This window comes from Podarcis filfolensis, assembly GCF_964270895.1.
Source record: "Podarcis filfolensis genome assembly, chromosome: 8".
Lineage (NCBI taxonomy): Eukaryota > Metazoa > Chordata > Lepidosauria > Squamata > Lacertidae > Podarcis > Podarcis filfolensis.
The window spans coordinates 89862026-89886718 of record NC_139611.1 but is presented as its reverse complement, the minus strand read 5'-3'; the positions used below and the strand labels follow the sequence as shown (position 1 = coordinate 89886718).

At 50.3% G+C, this 24693-nt stretch overlaps 1 long non-coding RNA gene across 2 annotated transcripts in view; it reads right to left on the bottom strand.

Annotated features, from left to right (window-relative positions):
• Positions 1-24693, bottom strand: part of LOC310769158 — a 254965-nt gene that overhangs the window by 13947 nt on the left and 216325 nt on the right. The window contains exon 4 of one of the 2 annotated variants that reach the window (XR_014551459.1): positions 15057-15527. The exons of the other annotated variant lie outside the window; for it this stretch is intronic. This is a non-coding gene — a long non-coding RNA (uncharacterized lncRNA). Of the gene's footprint in view, positions 1-15056; positions 15528-24693 lie in introns of those variants that run through there. 2 annotated transcript variants of the gene reach the window in all.

Below are 24693 nucleotides of genomic sequence, written 5' to 3'. Positions count from 1 at the left end.
CAACCTCCCACTTAGCACTGACATTTCCAGCTGCTGGAATCTGGCCTTGACCAGAGAAAATGAATTTCATGGGATGAGGAAGATGCTGAAAGGCTCCTCCAACCTTGTTGGTGCTTTGGTCCTGTTGCCATGGCGATCTGAGTCACATCCCACTCTTGCTGTGCTCTTCACCTAGGATGGGTGGGGTGTTTTTTCCTCCAGATGGGGGGGTGGAGTGCTGGTGATTGTCTCTCCCTCTCCCTTCAGTCATTTCTCCATCTTCTGCTCTCAAAAGGAGAAGAGGGAGGGAGTGGCTGCAAGTGATACCGCCCCCCACCTCTTGGAATAAAGAAATTTTAATGCATTAAAGGGCATTTTAATGCATTAAAGGGCATTTTAAAGTTTTAATGTTGTATTTTAATCTTGTTTTTTAAGTTGTATTTCAATCAATTTGTTTTTGTATCGGTTGTTAGCTGCCCTGAGCCTGGTCTTGGCTGGGGAGGGCGGGGTATAAATAAAATTTATTATTATTATTATTATTTATGATGATGATGATGATGATGATGATGATGATTGGCATGGGCTGCAGCCTGGCCTTGGCACATCCTTGGCTCTGCCCTCCCCCCGAAACCAGGAAGACTGGAAGGCCTGGAGGTTTCGAAGCAGAGCTTTGCTTTAGTTGTGATCCCTGCACCCCAGGGGGTTGGACTAGATGATACTTGGAGGGCCCCCCGGTTCAACTCTACGATTCTGTGACTCTGGGCCATCCCTGCGTTTGCTCTGGCTGCTGCATATTTCATGCCCAGGGCTTTCCTGCAGGGGGAAAGCGCTTGTTCAGTTTCATTAAACTTAATTGTTTTCTCATTATTCTACCAATTTGCCTGCAAGCACAACATGCTCTGGCTCTCCTTTGCCGCAGGTGGTGGGCGCACAAGCCCCTTTGGGGAGCGAGAGGGGGGGGGGCCTGGGCGGATGAGAAACCACCTCAGGACCTGGGGGGGGGGGTGGAAGCAGAGCCGTCAGGGACTGCCCCCTCCAGGCAAGACCCAACCATCCTGGGCAGCCGGGGGTCTTAAAGGACAGCCTCTTGCTGGCTGGAGGGGGAATCTCTGGGGTCTCCTGCCTCAACCAATGGGAGGCTTTGGGTTCAGGAGCCCCAGGTGATGTTCCACCAACTTGGGTGTGTGATGAGAATTTTAAGGTCTTAGATATATAATCAATGTACCAACCAAGCACGTACATAGATCAGCACAGGAAGACCGACCTGAAACCATTTTTGATTCCCAAACTGACCAAATGTTTTCTCTGCAAGGTCAAAGGAAAATGGAAAAGCCTCCCCATTGCCTCCTCCTTCACAAATCCTGTCTTAAGGGTATGTCTGTGTTTGAATAGGGTGAGCCTGTGACCTGGCTCAGGAACTAAGTGTTTATCATTACAAAAGACTGGCCAGGCTCCCCAGGCAATCCAATCAAGTGACCATTAACAGGTAACCTGGCAGACAGGAGGTAAACAAAGCACTCAGATTTCTGCTGTAGACCGCCCTTTCTGTTATGTAGGTATGATGTATCTGGGGTGGTGGTCTTGAGCTACACCCCTTCTGTGATGTATGTATGATGTTTCTGGGGGTGGTCTTGATCGACAGGGTGGCAATTTCAAAAGTCTATATAAGGACTTGCACACCATTGTTCTGGGTTCCTCCTTCCTTCCTGTGTGTGGTGAGTGAGGACCCTGTTGTAACACATCAATAAAGATCAGCCTTACTAGCTGCTTTGCTTCTCAATATTCTCTGGTTGGCCTCTGTCATTTTCTCCTACCAACAGGGAACCTACATAGGGACACTATATGGGCTCTTGGACACCCCATACGGGAAAAAGGGCAGATGTTTGTTTACAACAGGTGGCTCTAGAAAGAGGATCAGACCTATTCACAGAGGAGGAGAGGACTAGAGGAGGCTCCTAGGCAGGACAGCTCTACCCTGGCGCCATAGTCAGAGGCAGGAAGCGCTTTGGAAAGCCAGCTGCCGGAAGCTGCAAGAGGGGAGAGTTGCTCTTGGGCTCGGATCCTGCTTCCCAAAAGAGGCACCTGGTCAGCCTGTGAGAACAGGAGGCTGGACCAGGTGGGCCATTCGCTCAATCCAGCATTTGGGCGCTTCTGATGTCCCTATGGAACTTCCAGGTCCAGAGGCAGTCTATCTTGGTTTCTAGGGTCTTAAAGGTATCTGGCCACTTCCAGGACAGGATGCTGGACTAGACAGTCTCCCTTTGGCCCCATCCAGGAGCCTCTGCATATATAGATATCATTTTTATTGATTTTCCAAATGTCACCACAAATTCAGACAAAATTAATACACCCCCCCCAAACTTTGGTTTCCTGCACTGTGTTCTTGACGTGTCAAAAGTTCCCTCTTGTTGCTGCTTTATTTCTGCTTATGTTCATTGCAGGGGGTTAGACTAGATGTCCCTGGGTAGCCCCTTCCGACTCTACAACCATTGTTTTCACCAGTAGCTTCTGCCCTCGGGAGCAAAACGGCAGCAGAAATGGATTCCTGGCCTCTCCCCTCCTCCTCCCCACGGCTGGTTTCTGGGAACACTTACAAGATTCCTCTGGGCAGCAGCACTTCGGCTGAAAGGTCCAAGGCAGGAGGGGGGCTTGGCTTCTCCAGGCCCACTCCTCCGGGGGATCTCTGCTTCCCGACAAGAACGCAATCCCGCTATCTGCAGATCTATATCGGCTTCTCTGGGCTCAAAGGCTGAGGATGGAGCAGCTCCAGACAGGACAAGATCCAGCAGAGAGATGGGAAAGCTCAGTGGGTAGAGTGTGAGACTCTTAATCTCATGGGTTTGTGCTCCATGTTGGGCGGGGGGAGAGATTTCTGCATTTCAGGGGGGTGGACTAGATGGCCCTGGGCTCCGATTCCAGAGCCAAAATTCTATGCTTCTAAGACAGATGAGCTGCAGCCAGTGCTGGATTTACGTATAAGCTAAACAAGCTCTAGCTCAGGGCCTCACTCTCTTGGGGGCCCTCGAAAAATTTAAAGGGAAAAAAACTAGATGTACATTTCCAAAATATAAGGTAAAAAACAAATCAAATAAAACCTACCTACCTACAGCAACTGTGTTTTGTGTTGTGTCGGCTCCTAGGATGCCAGTCCTGGCCCCTGCCTGGTCGCCTGCTCCCTCAAATATCCCTGCTTTGCTCCCTTCGGTATATAGGGTGCCGACATTCTGCATGGACTGGTTGCAGGGCAAGATGTGCAAATGGCTTGAGATACCTATGAGGTCCATAAATTGCATATATTCAACACAAAAAACAGTGACAATTTGTTGTTGACAAAGGACAGCTGGACATAGAAAGGGCCCCTTTACCTTCAGGAGCTGAGGGCCGCATCAAGCCTAAATCCAGCCCTGGCTGCAGCCAGCTGATCCCAGAGGACCTTGTGGCAGGGAGTTCCATAGTTCAACTCTGCACACTTTCTTCCATCTGTCCTGAGAACCTCCCAGCATTCAGCCTCCTTTCCGCCCCTGAGTTCTGCTGAGAGGGAGGGAAACTTTTCTCTCTCTCTGCTTTCTCAAGGCCAGGCAGCATCTAGTTCTAGGAAACTAATTTTATGCAGCCCAGCTTCCTGAGCCTCCTCTCTCAGCTGGAGTCCAAAAACCAACAGCTTGTTTCTCTCTCTTCCTCCTGCAGATTCCTCCTTGACCTCCTTGAGCCAGGGAGGGGGAAGGAAGACATGCCCCCTCTGGGCTCACCCTTTGCAGAATAAGTCCCTTCTGCTGCATGGAGCCCCTTCAGAAGAGTCTCTGGATATTGAGGTCCTCCTTGCCCCAAGATCACATTGCAAAGGAGATGCTGGGGGGGGGGCTATTAACTTAACAAAAGAAAAAGCTCTCACCATTTTTAGCAGGTCCTCCTTTTCTCCAGAATCAAGAATCACAGGGCTGCGAAGGATCCCTCAGAACCCTCCACTGTCAGAGATGCTTCCGAATGCCAGTTTCTGGAAACCACAGGAGGGGAGAGGGCTCTTGTGGGTTTGCCCCTGATGGGCATCTGGTTGGCACTATTGAGAAGAGGAGCCTGGGTTTCATGGGCCCCCTCTGGCCTGTTGCAGCAGCACCTTCTGATGCTCCTGTGGAACCTCCAGGCCCAGAGACAGTCTATAGTGGTACCGTGGTTCTCAAACATAATGCACTCCGGAAGTCTATTCTAAAGCCAAAGCGTTCCAAAACCAAGGCCCGCTTTTCCAGGGAAAGTAATGCAAAACGGATCAATCCGTTCCAGACTTTTAAAAACAACCCCTGAAACAGCAATTTAACATGAATTTGACTATCTAATGAGACCATTGATCCATAAAACGAAAGCAACAAACAATGTACTGCAGTCACACAATCAGTCAATCAATCAGCAGCTGAACTGGGTTCCACAGTCACAAAAACCAAACAAACAAAAGAGCTGCGAAAATGCAAAATATGCAAAATAAATAGCAAAAACAGACAGACCTGAGCGTAACACTCAAATCGGAAGAATAACTCTCAAAAAAGAGCATGTTTGGGGAAAAGTTCGCAAACTGGAAGACTTACTTCTGGGTTTGCAGTGTTTGGGTTCTAAGTTGTTTGAGAACCAAGGGACCACTGTATCTGGATTCCTAGGTTGCCAGTGGCATTTTATGGTGCTGGAGGAGACTCTTGAGAGTCCCATGGACTGCAAGAAGATCCAACCTCTCCATTCTGAAGGAAAACAGCCCTGAGTGCTCACTGGAAGGACAGATCCTGAAGCTGAGGCTCCAAGACTTTGGCCACCTCATGAGAAGAGAAGACTCCCTGGAAAAGACCCTGATGTTGGGAAAGATGGAGGGCACAAGGAGAAGGGGACGACAGAGGACCAGATGGTGGGACAGTGTTCTCGAAGCTACCAGCATGAGTTTGACCAACCTGCGGGAGGCAGTGGAAGACAGGAGGGCCTGGCGTGCTCTGGTCCAGGGGGTCACAAAGAGGCGGACACGACTAAACGACTGGATGTCCTCTTAGGTTCTTAGGGCAGGTGGAGAGGGAAAGGTGCTGCTGATGAGCTGGTCCTGAAAGGAAGGCTTGGCAGGGGAGGAGGGGCTGAGGAAGAGGCGGGGGAGGGGCAAAGGGGGTGGGCGGGCAAAGAGGCCTATGGGAGCCCCCAAAGGCATGGCCATCAGTCACAGCAAAAAACCCCAAACCCTCCCCCTTCTCCAGCAACTCCTGCTGTGATGATTGCTACTCAGCTCTGCCTTTATGAATGGGTCTGTGCTGGGCAGAGGAGGCCGGTGTGTGTTTAATCTCCATTTCCTCATTGATTTCTTCTCCTGATGGCTGGCCGGTTGCTGCCACTTTCCGTGATGGATCTGCCCACTTTAGCCAAATTGCCGCCGCCGCCACCGCCAGACCGGGGGCCTCCTTCCTCCTCTGATGTGAAGGATGGGATCAATTCTCCAGGTGGAAGAAGAAGATTGCGCTCCGACCAAGTATTCCTCTGGTCTCCCTAGGGCAGCAGAGAGAGGGGGGGCCCTGGGCTCCATCCTGACCCTTGAGAGAACATATTGGGCCTCTATTGACCAGGCAGACTCACTCCGGTTGTGAGACCCTTGATCATCTCAGCCGCCCTCCTCTGCTCATCTTCCAGCTTGTCAGCATCCTTCTTAAATTGTGGTGCCCAGAACTGGACAGAGTATTCCAGGTGTGGCAGCTTCAGGGCCAAGTAAGGATTTGAACCTGGCTCTCTCCCAGCTCCTAGTCTTCATTTAATCCACACATGCAGGAATCTCAGCAAAAGCAGCCATGGCAGGTGGCCCTCCAACCTCTGCTAAGAAACCTCCAAGGAAGGAGAGTCCACTGAGGGGGGGGTTGCTGTGCGAAGCCCTCCCAGGCCTGACCTTGCTGGCTGCTGTGCAGGAGAACTGCCCTCCTGCCCTCAAGTCACGGGGGGGGGGGGCATTCCTACTCCTGAGCATCACAGAGATGATGGCCAGCAGCCCAGTGCTTCAGTTTCTTAGACTGGAGATGGGGAACTTCTGTGGTCCTTTAGAGGTTGCTGGATCCAAGCTCCCATCTTCCTCCCTGGCCATTGCCCCCCAACCCCCCGCCTGGACCTGAAGGGAGCCTGGAGCCCCAAGACCTCTGGCCGGCCCCCCAGCCCAACAGCCCCGCTCCTGTTCCCTTGCTGTGTCGCAGACGGCAAAGGGCTAATCCAGGTCACTCTTTCCGCCCAAATTGAGCATCCTTCAGCTCCTTCAGCTCCCTGCCCTCTGGGGGCATCTAAATTGGGGGGGGGGGCTTTTTACGCTGCAGCTCCTGCTGCTGCTGCTTCCTCTGCTTATGGATTTTCTGTGTTTCAGCCTCCGCTGCTTTGCTTTGTTTGGATGTTGTCTTCTCACGGTTAAGCTGCTGTGGATATTTTTAAACAGAAAGGCTGGATGGAGGTTTTTTAAGGAAGTGCCGGCTTCACAGCGCTGGCAAGGATGGAACGGAAACAGCCCTGAATGAAACAGCAGCAAAGCGGGGGGGGGGGGCGTAAAGAGATCCCTGAAGCTGGATCTGGCCCAGCATGCTGAGAGGCCAACCAGATCGGGGGGAGGGAGGGGTGTGTGGTGGGAGTGGGGTGCCCGGGGTGTCACCATGGGGGGGGGAGTGAAAAAATGCTGGGCTGCACTCACCATGGGGCCTGCACAGCGCCCGAGCCACCCATCTCTGCTGGGACAGATGTGGTGGCCTGGGCGCCTGCAGGTTCCGCACTGCCCAAACGGTCCCCCAACCTACCACCTCCTCCTCGTCTGAGTGGGAGGAGGCAGGCAGACTCTGGAGCGTCCCCACGGAGCATCCTGCCCTGGCTGGCCCCACCCCCATGGGGTGCTGGCCCCGCCTCTGGGCGCAGGGCATGCGCTCTGCCCCAGGCTCCCCATCGGCTTGCTCCGCCGCTGAACCAGATTCCCCCCATGGGAAGCCTGGAAGCCCAAGAGCCAGGGGCGTAGCAACGGGGTGCGGTCCACACCGGATGTCATCCTGAAGGGGGGTGACATTCGGCATGACCCACCCCACCCACGCTTCCCCAAGCCCAGCAAGCGGCCAAGCACCAAACGGTGAAGCAGCTGCTGAGGCTTTCCCCCTTACTCCAGCTCACTGTAGGCTTGGGAGTCACGGGGGGCATGCTGAATGTCCCCCCTCTTCAGCCTGAAGGGGAGGATATTCGGTGCCCCACCCGTGCTGAGATCGGCTCCTGGGGAGGATCATGGGCAGATCACCCCTCCCTCGGGTGCACAGCATGTGTGCCACTCTGGGTGTTGGAGCCCCTAGCTCTGCCACAGCCAAGAGCTGCAGTCTCCACACTTTGGGACCCCTATCAGCTGCTAGTCACGGATCAGGCTCTCCGCAAAAGGAGCAGAGTGTTATGCAAGAGGGAGAAAACCGTTTCTCTCTCTCCTTTCTTCATGCTGCCTCTTCCTCACCTTTCTGCTAAACTAAGAAGTCCCAAACGCTGCAACCATTCTTCATAGGGGAGCCGCGCCTTGACAGGGCTGGAGTGTCAGGGGATGGTCTGAAGACGAGGACTGGGGGACGCATTCTATGGCAGACCAGCTTCTCTCCGATGGAGAAGAGTTCCCTCCCCCCCCCCCGCCCACAGCGTGTTCAGAAGCAGAGAGACAGAAGCTGAACAGCTTTGGGAGGAGTTGCCCAGTTACGAGATAATGACAAGGGAGCCGGAAGGGAGGGGGCAGCTAGTTGAGACGTCACTTGAGAGTGTGGGGGGACCCCCCCCATGGACTCGGAAGTCTGAACGTATCAGAGAGCAAAGGATTCAGAGGGAGGGAGGAACTTCCCATTGGCGCCTAAAATGCCACAGAAGTAGGAAGGAAGGTTTAGAGTAGCCAACTGCCCTCCTTTCGGAGAGCTGCGCATTTGTGCTTGCAGCATGATGCTGTAATAAAAGGACTATAAATATATCAACTGCTTGTTAATTCTTATCTGTGAAGTTACCAAAGGGAGGGGAGGACTTTCCATGCCTGAGCCGGATGCAGGTCAGCAAGAAAGGACGCAAATCTTTGATGCCGTTGGGTGAAGTTGACTCTTTATTCAAGGCCCCTCCCCTTCCGGATGTTTCCCAAGCACCCTCAGACTGCATCTGCGCACCTTTTGCCTCTGTTCTGCTCTCCTCATTATCCTGCACGTTCTTAGAGACCAGAGGGGATGGGAGCTTGTCGCAGACAGAGAGGGAGACCCCCCTGGATTCTTCAGCAGTCTCTTGACCCCCCTTCAGCCTCGGAGTCTGAACCGCTCCCTGTCACAGACTCCTCCTGCTCACTAAGCCCTGTTGCCCCTTCGGCATCTGGTCCCTCCTCCCAGTCTTCTCCCTCTGACCTTTCCTCAGTGTCCCACCACAAACCCCCTGGCTCTGAGCCTTCCTCCTCTGGGGATTCCCTCTGGGGTTTCCCCGGCTGGCTCCTCTTCCTTCAGCCTGTCCCTGACACCCCACTGCCCCTTTCTGGACCTTTCCCAGCTCTGCAATATCCTTTAGGAGGGGAGGCAACCAGAACTGGACAAATGGAGTCACATAATAGGTCTGTCCAAGGGCATTAGGACAATCAGCAGTTTTATTTTCAATTCCCTCCCTGGCATGGAACTGGACTTTTCCACAGATGTTGCAAACGGAGCCCATGAACTCTCTGCTATGACCTGGAGGCCTTGCTCCCAGCCAGTCCAGACCCCCAAATGCATGCGTGTTAAATCCAGATTCTTCCTTCCTCTCTCTCTGGTGTGCATCGCTTTCTGCTCCCTTGCGCTGAGTTCCATTTGCCATTTCGCTGCCCCTTCCCCCCTGGTGGGAAATGTGTTTCTGGAGCTCCCTCCTTCCTCTTTTCTGCCTTCCTCAGCAAACTTGGCCACCTCACTGCTCAGCCCTCCGTGTCATTAACAAACAAATTAGAAAGGCCGGTCTCAGTCCTGATCCTCGGGAGACCCTGCTTGGCTCAGCAGCCCCGTCCAGGCTCCTTTGCGGGGACGAAATCAGCACCATCAGCATCCGACCTGGATTAGCTGCTGATTAGCAAACTCTTCTCACCGCCTTGGGGTGCAGATTCAGGCAAGGAGGGGGGCTGGAGAGGGGGGCTCAGAGGTCCCCCCAAGTGGTGTTAAAGGAGAAATCTGAGGGCTCCCTTGGACAAAAAACAAGGACACCAGCCAGGAATCCCAGAGCAAAAGAGCAGCCAGTCGGCTTGGTTTTTATTGAAGACTGTCGCGACAGGACTCCCACCTGCCACCAGGTGGAACTAGATGGAAGCCCCGAACAAAAGAGAACCCAAACTTTTATTAGCTGCTAATTCCCATGTTACACCCCCCCCAAACTATGTCACTAATACATCACGGTTACATCATGAAAGGGGAGGTCTGGTGGCAGTAATCTGAGCATCCTGGACCCTGCCCCATGGTTCCCCTTGTCCTCCACCAAACACCCCTCAAGTGTAACAAAAGAGATATTTACATTTCCCTGTTTCCCAACCAAGTTAATCCCACCCTCTTGTCTTCATCTGGGTTTGTTCTTTCTGGAATGGCTACCTGTCTGGCACTCAGGTATCAGGATGCCAGGGATCATCACTGAGGCAGAGGGGCTGCTGAGGAGCTGAGCTCACCTGCCTATATGAATTTCTGAAGTTTCCCCACTGAGCCAGTACATAGATCCATTTATCAGTGAATTCTTACATTTGGTATCGTGCAGCAGAGGCCCTTTGAACAGATAGGAAGAAACTGTGATGAAGTGTTTTGTGAGGACAAATCACAAAAGTCACAAAAGTGATTGTGCTGGTTTTGGTAGTGGGCTGCATGTGCATGACATCTGCTGGAGGGGCAACCCCCCCCAACCTATACATAAATTCCTGCAACAGTGGTTCTCTCCTGCTTCTGCCATCTTAATTTTTTCGCCATTGCTGTCCTAAATGCCTGAATGGTCTTTCGAGGTTGTCATCTGCTGAGCTGAGCTTTCCATAAGGAAGAGCAGGATGGTTTCCCAACAAACATGCTTTTGCACCCAGCGCCAGTGCCTGGTGGTCATGAGGCTCTCCGGGGGGAGGGAAATGGCTGCCCCTGGGCGTGAGAAGCCCCTGCCCCCCACCCCAAAGAGCAGGTGCCCCACGGAGACGTAGGGAAGGGGCTGGGCTGGTGAGACGGGTGGCCCTCCCTTATCTTCCTGACTGCTTCCCCACTGGGCAACAGGCCTCTTTACGTTCTGATGGAACCTCCAGGTCCAGAGGCAGTCTATCTGGGTTCCTGGGTTCTTTGGGGTACCTGGACACTGGGAACAGGATGCTGAGCTAGATGGGCCCCCTTTGGCCGGATCCAGCAGCCGGGCGCTTCTGCTGTTCCTGTGAAGCCTCCCGGCTGGTGTCTCTGGCTCTCAGAGGTTCCCATCTGCTGCTTCCGCCGCTTCCTTTTTTAAAAACCACTCTTCCAACTCGGTATTTTGGGTCCCACTGGGCCATTTAGGACCCCTCCCGTAGGTTCTCCTTCTGGCACATCTTCAGAGCCTCCCGGCTTCCTCCCCACCTCCTTGATCTTCTCCCGCTGCTTATTGGGCCTCCAGCGTCTCCTCGGGAGCCGGATCAATAAAACAAAAATATAGCACACCATTTACTTATTTGTTCCTCTTGAGCTTTTACTCAGCACGTTTTTGGTCCCGTCTGAGGCAGCTTGCCAAAGAGCTACTGGCAAGGCAGGAGGTGTTGGCTCCAGAGGAGGGGGCTGGAAAATGCGTCCTCTCCACCCCCACCCCAAATAAAAAGCAGCTTAGCTACTTTAAATCAAGCCTTCCCTTCTTCCCCACAAGGGACCATTTCTGCAGGAAACTGCGAATCAGAAACGTGTTAATTTTAGCATTACAGGGACCATGGAAGAGACAGGGAGCTGCAGAATCACAGAACATTCAAGTTGGGAGAGACCCCCCCCAAGAAACATCCAGGCCAACCCTCTGCAATGGGGGTGGTGGGAGCGATGGACGGAAGAGGGAGCCTCCAGCTCCAGAGGCAGTCTACTTGATTCTAGGTTGTATGACAAACCTAGACAGCATCTTAAAAAGCAGAGACATCACCTTGCCAACAAAGGTCCGTATAGTTGAAGCTCTGGTTCTCCCAGTAGTGATGTATGGAAGTGAGAGCTGGACCATAAAGAAGGCTGATCGCCGAAGAATGGATGCTTTTGAATGTATAATGAGATTATACATGACAAAGCCATTTTGAATGAGATTATACATGACAAAGCCATTTTTCACCTTCTCACCCCTTGCTTTTTCCTGTAAGACCTATTGCAGTCGTTAAGAGTCGTCAACAGGCTCATCACAGCTATCTGCCAATCACCCATTCCCACCACCCTTCTGAGTAATACCCCTCCCCACCTTCTCACTATATAGAAGGATCTGGCAACTTCTGTTTCAGTGTATCTGAAGAAGTGTGCATGCACACGAAAGCTCATACCAAGAACTAACTTAGTTGGTCTTTAAGGTGCTACTGGAAGGGAATTTTTTTTTTTTTTTACTTAATTCCTGAATCTGGGTCACAGGTCACAGGTACACACTCTGGTCATATCTTGAATGTGCCCTTAAGACAGGATTTGTGAGGAAAGAGACAATGGGGAGGTTTCCCACTTTGACCTTGCAGAGAAATATTTGAGGTCAATTTGTTCAGGACCTTTTCTGTGGGGTTTCAGACATGTGGTTTATATATAAAGATATGAACATTTTTTTTATATGACCTTAAAATTCTTATATAACACATGCACTGCTAGGAAGCCAGGTGCCCCCATCCTATATCTGTGCATCTGATTCTTCCTGCCTAAGTGCAGAACCTTACGTTTGTCCCTATGAAAATTCATTTTGTTAGCTTGGGTCCAGTGAAAGCATTTTCTTTTGTTAAGTTAATAGCCCCCCCCCCCCCCAGCATCTCCTTTGCAAATGTGATCTTGGGGCAAGGAGGACCTCAATATCCAGCCTCTCTTCTGAAGGGGCTCCATGCAGCAGAAGGGACTTATTCTGCAAAGGGTGAGCCCAGAGGGGGCATGTCTTCCTTCCCCCTCCCTGGCTCAAGGAGGTCAAGGAGGAATCTGCAGGAGGAAGAGAGAGAAACAAGCTGTTGGTTTTTGGACTCCAGCTGAGAGAGGAGGCTCAGGAAGCTGGGCTGCATAAAATTAGTTTCCTAGAACTAGATGCTGCCTGGCCTTGAGAAAGCAGAGAGAGAGAAAAGTTTCCCTCCCTCTCAGCAGAACTCAGGGGCGAAAAGGAGGCTGAATGCGGGGAGTTTCTCAGGACAGATGGAAGAAAGTGTGCAGAGTTGAAAGAAATAACAGAGGCCAAGCAGAGAATATTGAGAAGCAAAGCAGCTAGTAAGCCTGATCTTTATTAAACTGTTGCAACAGGGTCCCCACTCCCCACACGCAGGAGGGAGGAGGAACCTAGAACAATGGTGCGCAAGTCCTTATATAGACATTTGAAATCCCCCTCCCCCTGTAGCTCAGGACCACCCCGCAAAACATCATACATACATCACTGAAGGGGCGGTCACCAGCTGCAATCCTGTTTGCCAGGGTACCTGATAATGGTCACTGATTGCTTTACCTGGGCAGCTTGGCCATGCTTTTGTGATGGTTAATAGTTTAGTTCCTGAGTCCAGGTCACAGGCTCACCCTATTCATGCACAATATCTGCTCTCCCTTCCCCACAGGTGGGTGGGGTTTGCAACACTCAGCGGGGCTCACCTGGGCAGGTGCCACCCACCTGATTGGGCTGGCCTTTGACCTGCCCTCGGCCAGGGAGAACGATGGACGGCCGGCTGGGGGTGGGCCCAAGGCCAAAAGAAAAGAGGATGACTCCTGTTGCTCAAGCCTCTTTGCTGTTCTTCCTTCCAGGATCATGCACCCACCCTCCCTCAAATGAATAATTTCTTGCATCTATAATTTCATCCTAGGTCAGTGGTCTTCAAATTAATGATTCTTTCCCTTACAGGCTCATATTTTGCATTCCAGTTCAGCTGGCGCTGCTGCGGTTGTGAGATGGTTGCTGTATTCAGAACCGGGAAGGGATTTCCCTGCATTGGCAGGTTTCGCCTTCCCCGTAGCATTTCGGCACAACTTTGGCGGTTTTAGGCCTTGGCAAGGTATCCTGTTCATACACAGATACCCCTTGAGACAGGATTTGTAAGCAAAAAGACAAAGGCTTTCCCCATTTGCCTCCCTCCTTGCAGAGAAATATATTGAGGTCCATTTGGGAGAGTCAAAACGGCTTCAGGATTGCTCTCCTGTACTATTTCAGACACGGGGTTTATATACTTATGTGTTTGCCTTGTACATTTATGAATGTTATTTTATATTTGGGACCTTCAAATTCTTATACCACCAGGATGGCTGGAGGCAGAGATGCTTCTGAGCTGCAGTTCCTGGAAGCCACCAGAGGGAAAAGTGTTGCTCTTGTGCTTGGATCCTGGCTGCGGGTTTCCCTTTGAGGCCCCTGCTTGGCCACTGTGGGAACAGGAGTTTGGCGCAGGTGGGCTGAGGCTCTTCTGATATCCTTGTGAATCATGTGGGAGCAGGATCTGACGGAGTTTTTGCACCACGTTTTGCTCTGCATGGATATCACATGCCAACATACGGTGTGCCACAATAAATGCCTCCCTGCTCCCGTGACCATTCTCAAGGGAGCTGATACTTGGGGGATATCAAGGCTCCAACCTTGACAAATCATTTCTGCAAGGAGGAAAAACTGTCCCTCCCTTCTGGGCTGGTGAAAGCCCCTCCCTGCGCCTGCTCCCTTGTCCTGCCCCCCCAGTCCCAGCACTGCCCCCCAGGGCTGCTCCGAAAGGGTGGGAGGAGGCGGGGAAGACCCTGGCCCAGCCAAGATCAGGTGCTGCTTCAAATGCAAATGAGCCTGCAATTAAAATATGCTTTCCGTCCGGCCCTCGAATCTGTAATAACCTGTCAGAGCTCAAAATGAAATCTTGGGCACTTTTGATACAAAGCAACATTTCATTATTTCACTAAAGGGGTTTTAATTTCTCCCTATAATTGCTCTGCTGATGCAGCTGAGAATGCAGGCCCGCATTTTAATTCCAGCCCCCTCTCTTTGGGTAACCTGAGTTGATGGGAAATTGCTTTCATTTAATTTAATTACAGGGCCGGAATAATACATTAAATATGTACCGGCTTGGTGTTTGTGCTTACGTTCGAGGCCTGGAATTAATGAGCTCTTAACTTTGAGAAATATCAGCGGCACAAACACTCCAGCCCCCCCCCCCCCGCCTTGGCTGCAGGGCTGACCACTTGCTCCTGTCCCTCTGGGGGAAAGTGGCTCTCTCAGACTCTCTCGGGACTCAGAAGAGCCAGGCCTGCAGGATCAGCCTTGGAGAGCCCTTCTGCTCCAGCCTCCTGGTCTCACGCTGGCCAAATGCCCCCTTGGACCTAGAAATCCAGGTAGACTGCTCCTGGACCTGGAGGATGGCTGCCGCCTTTGTTCTGGCAAGATACAGGAATACAGGGCAGGGCTGGGCGAGGCAGTTGGGGGGTCGATTTTTTCTCTCCATCTGGTGCGGAAGTGACTTCAAAGCAATCCACTGCAATATATTGCAGCCTCACAGGACGGACCCTCTGGAATTTGTCACACACAGACACACACACACAAATTTGCAAATCTGTCTGTGCTGGGCTACCCAGAACTTAAATGCATGATGTTACGAAAATTACCGGGGGGGGGCACATCTTTAAAGTTGTTAAATGTTACAAATATTATGCATAAATGTATCCTTTCGACTTGACAGATCAGGGAAGTTACCCAGCTTTAAAAATCATATAAAATCAGCTCCTTTGCCACTTTCCTTCATTCCACCGCCAATTTGCTTCATTGGCCAAGGACTTGGAAACCACTCGGTCCCCGCCATAATCCCTCAAGCGGGAAGTCACATCCACACAGAAAGATACTCTTAGGTGTCGATCGCTGGGCAAAGGCACTCCTCTGGACTTGCCCAGGTGCCAGACCTGGAGTACTGTGTCCAGTTACCTGGAGTACTGTGTCCAGTTCTGGGCACCACAGTTCAAGAAGGACACTGACAAACTGGAACGTGTCCAGAGGAGGGCAACCAAAATGGTCAAAGGCCTGGAAACGATGCCTTATGAGGAACGGCTAAGGGAGCTGGGCATGTTTAGCCTGGAGAAGAGGAGGTTAAGGGGTGATATGATAGCCATGTTCAAATATATAAAAGGATGTCACATAGAGGAGGGAGAAAGGTTGTTTTCTGCTGCTCCAGAGAAGCGGACACGGAGCAATGGATCCAAACGACAAGAAAGAAGATTCCACCTAAACATTAGGAAGAACTTCCTAACAGTAAGAGCTGTTTGACAGTGGAATTTGCTGCCAAGGAGTGTGGTGGAGTCTCCTTCTTTGGAGGTCTTTAAGCAGAGGCTTGACAACCATATGTCAGGAGTGCTCTGATGGTGTTTCCTGCTTGGCAGGGGGTTGGACTCGATGGCCCTTGTGGTCTCTTCCAACTCTATGATTCTATGATTCTATGATTCTATGATTCTATGATTCTATGACTAGGCAAACCAAAGTTCTATTGTCCCTTTGTAGTAGGTGCTTAGAATGTACTTCCCAATCCTGTATCCGCCTGTTGCCCAACACATTCCTCCTATGCTAATTATGTATAACCCTCCCCTTTTCTGATGTAGCAAAGATGTAGTGATGATGCTTAATGAACTGTATGCTGGGCTCAAAATTCCTCTTTGAACCTGTTGCGCAATAAACTTTGGTCTACGGCTATTTGCTCTGGTTGGCTGGACTCCTTCCTTTATTCCGCAGGGACTCTGCCCAAGGAGCTGGGGGACTGAGCAGCCTCACACCGAGATTTTTCCATAACAATGAATTTCCGCATATGCTTTCAAACACATGCATTTGGAAATGATCCCTATCTTAGCAGAGAGAGAGAGAGAGGGGGGGGGGGACCTGAAATACAGGACAAAACTGTATCAATACAGGATGTAGGATCTCACATTGAAGCAGTGGTGTAGCGTGGGGGGTGCAGGGGGGGCGGGCCGCACCGGGCGCAACATCTGGGGGTTAGGGTTAGGGGGTGCAAATCCACGGGTTAGGGGGCGCAAATCCATGGGTTAGGGGGCGCAAATTACTTGCCTTGCCCCAGGTGCTGACAACCCACGCTACACCACTGCATTGAAGTACAGGACAATCCTGTGTTTTGCAGGACAAGGGGCTGGCCTAATCCCGGAGGCTCCTTAAGAACACAAGAAGAATCTGGTTTTTGGAGCATCCTCTTCCCCCTGGGGTCAACCAACGCCCCTTGTGGGAAACCACCAGCCAAGCCAGGCCCAGGAGCCCTTGAGAGGTGGACCAGCTCAGAGCCTGCGCTGCTTGCTGCAGAGATGGCCTTGCTTTGTAAATAGCTCATTACCATCCCTGCAAAGCTTTGCTCGTGCGGCAGCTGCCCCCTCCCTCCTCCATCGCACAAGCCTGACCCACTTAACGGCATCGCTTTGCGGCAATCGACAACTGGGCCTCTCCTCCTTGCAATGAGGAACCTCACACACACACACACCCCCCGCCAGCCCTTGATGTGAGGGGGAGCCCACCCTCCACCGAACCAGGGCCGGGGGTCCAGAATCGATGCTCAAAGGAGCTGGGAAGGTTCAGCCTGGAGGAGACTTGAGATGTGATAGCCATCTTCAAACATCTCAAGGGCTGTCACATGGAAGAGGGAACAGGCTGGTTTTCTCCTGCTCCGGAGGGCAGGACTCGAACCCATGGCTCCAAGTGACAAGAAAGGAGATTCCAGCTGAACGTCAGGAAGAACTTTCTGAGGGCAGGAGCTGTTTGACAGTGGGTCGGAGGGTGGCACCTTCCTGGGAGTTTTCTTAGCAGAGGTGGGATGGCCATCTGTCATGGAGGCCGTAGCTGAGCTTCCTGCTTCCCCTCCCCCCATTGCAGGGGGTCAGACTAGATGACCCTTGGGTCCCTTATAGCTCAACAGTTCTACGATACTAAGGGGAGGCAGAGGGCCAGTTGGGGACTTGCTGGGGGAGTGAGAGAGTGTGTGTCTTTCACCTGAGCAAGACTGAAAAGGCTGGTGGGAGACCCTTTGCTTCTGTGTGGCCCTGCCAGCTGCCAAGTGGTCCAAGTGGGTGGGATGGCTACTGAAATAGACTCGGAGTCGAGTGTGGATTTCATGCTCTTTATTCAGCTCATAGTGGTGAGGAGGAATGGAAGTTCCCCCAGAATGTCTGCTTTATATACATTATTTACACAATGGGCCCCACGTGATTGGCTAATTCCGGGATTCTCCTGTAGGCCAATCAGGTTGCGGATTCACTTCCACCTGGAGCTGGATTGGGTGGCTCCTGCAGACCAATCAGACTGCTGCATTCTGAATCCTATTGTTCTAGGACCAATCAGACTGCTGCATTTTGGATCCTATTCAACTCAGTACATAACAGCTACTGAGACTGACCAGTGGGATGCAGAAGATCCCATCATCATCATCATCGTCATTTTGTTGGAAGATTCAGGGCAGAGGAAAGAAAGTCCTTCTTCTTGCAGCAGAGTCAAAGGATGTTGCAGGAATGGCCTGGACAACCTGGTTAAAACCAAAAGGGGGGGGGGAGCAGTTGTGATACCTTGAAAATCTGAAGTCCCCATGATGGACTATGCTGAATTGGGGAAAATGACCGGGAAAATCAGAGATCAAGAGGACAACAAATTCTATAAAGAATGGGGAAAAAATTATAAGTTACTTGAAAGAGCACTGTATAAACCAGGCATGTCCAAAGTCCGTTTCGAGGGTTTGATCCGGCCCCAGTGGCAGATTATTTCATTGGGTAAAATCCTAAAAAAACTCAACAACTTCAATCCTTAAAAAAAAAAACATTTTTATTTATTTGTACCCCACCCATCTGTCTGGGTTTCCCCAGTCCGGGCAGCTTTCAACAGAACATTAAAAACAGAATAAAACATCAAACATTAAAAACTTCCCTAGACAGGACTGCCTTGTTTATTTCCTTGACATCTGACGGGATGGTGTTCCACCTTTCCACAGGGCAGACGCCACTAATAATGTTCTTCTTCTTGGGGAAGCAGGTACGTAAAAGGTGTTGGGAACTGGGGGACAGTTTCATTTTCTCCATGACAGCCACTCCTCTTTTGTGACATATCTGTGATGCATGGACGATGGTACTGGAAATGTATTATGGGAAAAGGGGGAGGGAGTCTTAAAAGATCATGCAAACCCCTGCTTGGAGTTCTTCCTTCTTAGTGTTCGCCACAGAGATCAGGTCTACTGGCTGGAGGCTCCTTCTTTTTGCTGACTGGAGGGACCCGCGGGGAGTGGCACAGCTGGAAACAGTAATGCTGTCACTCTCCTCCCCATCCACTGGCATCTTCGCATGAAGGGCCCTCTACAAATTGAATAAGTAACAGTGAACCTCGAGCTGACACTAGACAGGCAAAGGAACCTGAAGACGTCCTAAAACGTCTTTTAAATTCAATTAAGTGTTTCAGCATAGAATCCTATTAAATTCACTTATACTCTTCAGCAGAGATCAGGACCCTATGCTAGACATACTCAAGAGTAGACCCATTGCAAGAGCAATTACATTACATTGCAAGAGCCAGAAGCTAGTACGAAAAGAGTTTTGGAAATAATCCAAGAGTTTGGTCAATTGGCAGGATTTAAATTGAATAAGTTAAAGACAAAGGTATTAGAGAAAAATTTAACACAGATTGAAAAAGAAAGGTTTCAGAATGAGACAGGGTTGACCGTGGTTAAAAAAGTGAAATATTTGGGTATAAACATGACAGCTAAGAATGTGAACCTATTTAAAGACAATTATGAAAAAACTTGGACAGAAGTGAAAAAAGATTTAGAGATTTGGTCAAACTTAAAGCTTTCCTTGTTAGGTCGAATTGCAGTTATAAAAATGAATGTATTGCCAAGAATGTTGTTTTTGTTCCAAGCATTGCAAATAATGGAAAAAATGGACTGTTTCAAGAAGTGGCAAAAAGATATATCTAAATTTGTCTGGCAGGGCAAGAGGCCCAGAATTAAATTTAAGATATTAACGGATTCAAAGGAAAGAGGGGGGTTTGCCCTGCCAGACTTTAAACTCTACTATGAAGCGGCAGCTTTCTGCTGGCTGAAAGAATGGCTGCTTCTTGAAAACACAGACATTTTGGATTTGGAAGGTTTTAATAACATTTTTGGGTGGCATGCATATTTGTGGTATGACAAGGTTAAAGCACACAAAAGTTTCAAAAACCATATTGTCAGAAAAGCACTATTAAATGTTTGGATCAGATATAAAGATTTGCTGGAAAATAAAACTCCAAGGTGGCTGTCGCCAATGGAAGCTAAGGCAGTTAAAAAGTTAAACATGGAGTCGAAGTGGCCAAGATACTGGGAAATTTTGGAAAAGGAAGGGGACAAATTGAGATTGCAGAGTTTTGAGAAATTAAAAGGGAAGGTGAGAGATTGGCTGCACTATCATCAAATAAATGAAGCGTATAAATTGGACAGTAAAATTGGCTTCCAGGTGGAAAAATCAAAATTGGAGACAGAATTGTTAGAATCCAGTACTAAGAATTTGTCAAAAATGTACAATTTGCTGCTGAAATGGAATACACAAGACGAAACGGTTAAATCAGCTATGATTAAATGGGCTCAGGACATTGGTCATAATATTTTGTTTGCTGATTGGGAAAAGTTGTGGACCACCGGGATGAAATTTACGGCATGTAATGCTCTAAGAGAAAACATTATGAAAATGATATATAGGTGGTACATAACCCCAGTCAAGCTTGCAAAGATTTACCACTTGCCTGATAATAAATGTTGGAAATGTAAAGAAAAGGAGGGTACATTCTTTCACCTTTGGTGAACGTGCCCGAAGATTAAGGCATTCTGGGAAATGATCTATAATGAACTTAAAAAGGTATTTAAATATACTTTCCCCAAGAAACCAGAGGCCTTTCTCTTGGGCATTGTCGGACAGGGGGTGTTAAAGATGGATATAACCTTCTTTTTGTACGCTACAACAGCAGCTAGAATACTTATTGCGAAGTACTGGAAGACACAAGAACTACCCACACTGGAAGAATGGCAGATGAAGGTGATAGACTACATGGGCCTGGCAGAAATGACGAGCAGAATCCGAAACCAGGGAAGAGAAGCAGCGCAAGAAGAATGGAAAAAGTTCAAGGACTATTTAAAGAAATATTATAAAATTAACGAAAGTTAGAATGATGTTGGACTGGAAAGTAAATGGTTACTATTAGCAAGGGTTAAGACAAGGAGAATAAGGAAGATTAGATTAAATTCAAATTAAAATAAGGGAAGATTTGCTGAGTAATTGATAAGAATTTGGAATACAGAAAAGGGAGGCATGAGGAAGTCGGGGAAGAAAGGTATAAGAAAATAAGATATGAAATGGTACATGTTTTTTGTTTTGTTTTTGTTTTTGTCTGTTTATGTATTTGTTATATGTTTGTTGTTGTTATAAAAACCTTTAATAAAAATTACTTTAAAAAAAAAAAAAGAGTAGACCCATTGAAATTAGTAAAGGTAAAGGGACCCCTGACCGTTAGGTCCAGTCTCAGATGACTCTGGGGTTGCGTTCTCATCTCACTCTATAGGCCAAGGGAGCCGGCGTTTGCCCGCAGACAGCTTCCGGGTCATGTGGCCAGCATGTCTAAGCTGCTTCTGGTGAACCAGAGCAACGCACGGAAACACCATTTACCTTCCCGCCGGAGTGGTATCTATTTATTTGCTTGCACTTTGACGTGCTTCCGAACTGCTAGGTATGCAGGAGCAGGGATCAAGCAACAGGAGCTCACCCCGTCACGGGGATTCGAACCGCCCACCTTCTGATTGACAAGCCCAAGAGGCTCAGTGGTTTAGACCACAGCACCACCTGCATCCCCACTGAAATGACTAATTTACATCCCTTAATTCCAATGGGTCTGAGTAGAATTTAGCCCTAGACAGACCCAGATCAGAGACTCCTTGATGCCCAGCTTCCTCTCAAGACCGATGCAAGCAAACCTTAAAAAAGAATACCCTTTTTTAAGAAATATTTTTTATTGGTAATTTCAGCATAACATAAAAAAGAATACCCTGAGCCCAGCTCCATGTCACCTCCCATGGGAGAGAGTTCTGTTGTTTGGGGGTCATGACCAGTGGCGGAGGAAGTGGGCGGGGGTGGGGGAGGAGCGCCCCGGGAGCCACCTTTGAGGGGGTGACAAGAAGCCCAGGGGGGGGGGGCTTGTCCCACCACCATCACACCGCCCCAGCCACATGTGGAGGATCCTCCCCTCGCAGCTGCACCCTCTGCCACCAGTCAGGATGCAGAAAGGCCTGTCCTATCTCCTAGTGTGGAAAATACTGTTGTTGCAGGGGTTGGACTAGATGATCCTTGGCGCCCCCTCCAACTCTCCATTAACATGATTCTTTAGCTGTGATTTCAGCCTTGCAGGGTGTTGGACTAGATGACTCTCGGGCAGGTCCATGCCTCAGGCGGCAGAATCCATGGGGCACTGCCATGGACTTCCAGGCTCCAGCGAGATCTCGTGGCAGCCTTGGAAAACCCCATGAGATCTCACAAGGCTCTCGCGAGCTCTGGCTGGATCCCGGAAGCAGCGGCTGCCGCTGCCCCCTCCCCCCAGCAAGCGAGGTTTCAGTGGCGGCTCAGGGCAGCACCATCCTGTCTTGCCTCAGGCGGTGAAATGAGATGGGCCGGCCCTGCCCTTGGGGCCGCTTCCAACTGTACATTTGTATGATTCTGTGGCAAAGGGGCAGGCAGGGAGCTGGAGAGGTTTCTCGCTAGCAGAGTTTTCTAGCCGAGGAAAATGTGCCAGCCTGGAGCCTGGAGCGACTTCTTCACAGGCAACTTGCAAAGTGCCCGGGAGGGTTATTGCAGTGGAACTGCTGAGGCATCACTCGTGCGCAGCGGGGGGCCGGATCCGCGCTGCCTCGGCCATATATCAAGTGTCAGGGCGAGAGAGCGGCTTCCTCTGCTAAGGGGAGCTGATAAGCAGAGTCACCTTGCCAGAGATGACCTTCCTTATTCTCCTGCCACACCAGCTGCCGGGCGAGATCAGAGCGCTGACATCCTCACCCCCTCCAGGAATCTATGGTGCAGCTGTGTTTGGAAGAATATTGTGTGCTGTTCTGGTTGCCTTACCTCACGAGGGATATTGCAGAGCTGGGAAAGGTTTGGGTCGTTACCAGAATTTATGTAAAGGTTGGGAGGGGGCAGGGATGTGGGTGGCACTGTGGGTTAAACCACAGAGTCTAGGACTTGCCGATCAGAAGGTCAGTGGTTCGAATCCCCGCGACGGGGTGAGCTCCCGTTGCTCGGTCCCTGCTCCTGCCAACCTAGCAGTTCGAAAGCACACCAGCACGTCTTATTAATATAAGATTTAGAACGTAGAATGGTTTGGTAGTGTTTTGTGTGCTGCTTACTTCTTACTGGTCTACCCCACAGACCCTCCAGGAATGGATTAGGTCCTCCGTCAGGACAAAGGAGTGTGGTTACCTTGACCAGGAAAACAGGAACTTGTAGATGTTTCTTCTGCATCACTTGATGGGTGTCTGGGGGTGGGCAAGGGAGAGTTGGGGGCAAACCTGCCTGAAAACCCCTCCCTCTTTGTGACCTGTGTGTGATGTGTCTGTGATGTACGCATGATGCTTCACCAAAGGTGTTCACAATGGGCCACAGGCCAGATCCAGGAGGCTACTCTTAAGAAAGACCCAAGTGTCTCTCCACTGGTGAAAAGTGTTGCTCCTGAACCCAGAAGGACTCTTGGATTTGGGGAAATCGAGGGGCCCTTTGCTCCAGGGTGGCCCCCCTAGAAGCCACAAGGCAGAGCCCAGCTCTTTAATCAAAGCCACACCTTTTTATTTACACTCTTCCAGGTGTAAAGAGCCCCCCCCAAAGTCCAGGCTCAGGGCAGCTCAAGTAGGAAGGAGAGGGGCAGGGGGTCAGTTCGTGAGGCTGAGGGAAAGCACCAGGGGGAGGAGGAATTTGACCCCCATGCCAGGCTCCCCCGACCTCGAGAGGCCCCCGCCAGTGGGGCTGTTCTCAGGGGGGCGCCTGGTGCTGCTTCCAGGATCTCGGTGGGTGTGAGGAGGAGGCTGGCAGAACCTGAGGAACCGATTTCTGCCAGAGACCTCCCTCCTTTGTGACATATGTATGATGTATCTATGATGTCTGCATGATGCTTCACCAGAGGTGTTTATGGGGAAAAGGGGAAACTTATAAAAGAGGGAGCATCCCTTTGCTCTGGGCTTCTTCCTGCTTCTCCCATGGGGTGGGTGGAATTCCTGTTGCAAAAAGTAGCCAGTGGCTGCAAATTACAGCAGGGGAGAGTTGCTCCTGTGCTCAGATCCTGATAATGGTCATCTGGTTGGCCACTCTGAGAATAGGATGAGGGGCTAGATGGGCTGTTGGCCTGATTCTGCAGCCTCTGCTTAGGTTCTTAGGAGGCCTGTCCATTTCCCTGCTCCAGTCATCTACATTTGGCATTGGAGGAGGAAGGAAGGAAGGAAGGAAGGAGGGAAGGGAGGAAGGAGGGAAGGAAGGAAGGAAGGAAGGAAGGAAGGAGGGAAGGGAGGAAGGAAGGAAGGAAGGAAGGAAGGAAGGAAGGAAGGAAGGAGGGAAGGAAGGAAGGAGGGAAGGGAGGAAGGAGGGAAGGAAGGAAGGAAGGAAGGAAGGAGGGAAGGGAGGAAGGAAGGAAGGAAGGAAGGAAGGAAGGAAGGAAGGAGGGAAGGAAGGAAGGAAGGAGGAAGGAAGGAAGGAAGGAAGGAAGGAAGGAAGGAAGTGTAGCAGGAAACCCCCCCCCCATCATTCAGTTTGTACAAACTTCACACACACTCACACACTACATACGCTACGCTTCTGTTATAAATTCATAGAAAATCAACCATACATCGGATTTGCACTGTTCCACTTTTATTTTACTCCATGAAGGAAGGACTACAAAATGGGGAAGGTTTGATACAGGCCAGCCATAATCCCTTCACCATCCCAGCACATCCACAGGAGCCCTGCCCAGTTGCTATGCCAACCCTGATGGTCCTAGACAGAAGACAATCAAGATCACAAAGAACTTCCATATGGGAGTGGATTCAGCATGGACTGGAACAAAGGACAATGATCAGATCTTCCCTCAGGCGGCAGGAAACTGCGACTACCTTTTGTCTTCAGAAAATGACTCATGGGGAGGGGGAGAAGGGAATCAGCCAGGTGACAGGACACTCAGGTTACCACCACAACTCCTCCCTCAACCCCTCCTTTCTGTAATGTATGCATGATGTTTCTGGGGGTGGGCTTGACCTACAGGATGGGAATTTCAAAAGTTTTTATAAGGTCTTGCACACCATTCTCTGTGTCTTTCCTCTCACCTGCAAGTGAGGGGAGCACCCTGTCGCGACAGTCTTTCTTCAATAAAGACCAAGCCTACAGGCTGCTGATTTGCTCCAATTTACTCTGGTTGGTGTCTTTACTTTTTGTCCAAGGGAGCCCTCGGATTTTTACGGTAACAGTTGGAAGTCAGAAGAGAGGGTCATATCAAGGTGACCTGGTTCCAACATATTTATGAAGCAGGGTTGAAGCAACGATTCTTCAACATCAACTTTGTTGGACTGGTCTTGTTGTTTGGGTGCCTGATTAT